The sequence below is a fragment of the Buceros rhinoceros genome, unplaced genomic scaffold (assembly GCF_000710305.1).
Source record: "Buceros rhinoceros silvestris isolate BGI_N320 unplaced genomic scaffold, ASM71030v1 scaffold41236, whole genome shotgun sequence".
NCBI classification, from domain to species: Eukaryota; Metazoa; Chordata; class Aves; order Bucerotiformes; family Bucerotidae; genus Buceros; species Buceros rhinoceros.
This window is the reverse complement of record NW_010417669.1, coordinates 12374-12997: the sequence shown is the minus strand read 5'-3', so window position 1 is coordinate 12997 and position 624 is coordinate 12374.

Sequence of the window (624 nt, the reverse complement as noted above, 5' to 3'; positions counted from 1 at the left end):
TCATGTGCTCTGAAATCATGTCAATAAAAGGTTCTTGCTTTTGTTGTCTTTACATGAGTAATTATTTTTTGTTTTGTAGCCAAGTATAGAAAACCCAATATATTTGTTACTAAGAATAAGTTGTTTTTCACCCTGGGAAATGTTTTGATGCCTCTCTTGCTATCCAAAATACTCCATTTATAAATTGACATTGTGTGGGTATTGTCCCAATGAACAATGAATAAATGAGCACTGGATTTTTCTCAGTTATTCAGGCTTCAATCTCGAGTACAGAAGTTTATACTGACTCCAGCTTTTGCTTTTCTTTTACTTTGCATGTGCTAAGGCGACTTTCAGCAGATGACAGGCTGAAACGGATGGATGAAATTTCAGAAACCATTTGCCTAAAGCATTTGTGTAAAAAAAAAAAAAAAAAAAAAAAAAAATTAAAAAAAATGTCTGCGGTAGAAGTCATATTTGTCAGGAGGGAAAATGAGCCGAGATGAAGGCTGAGGAGGGGAAGGATACGGGGAAGATGTGTGAGAAACAGCTGTGTGCTAATGCCTGAGAGACAGAGAGCTGAAGGGACGTTATTGTCATGATTTAAGGATCTCGGGAGTGACTGTAACTAGTAATGGAGCCTGG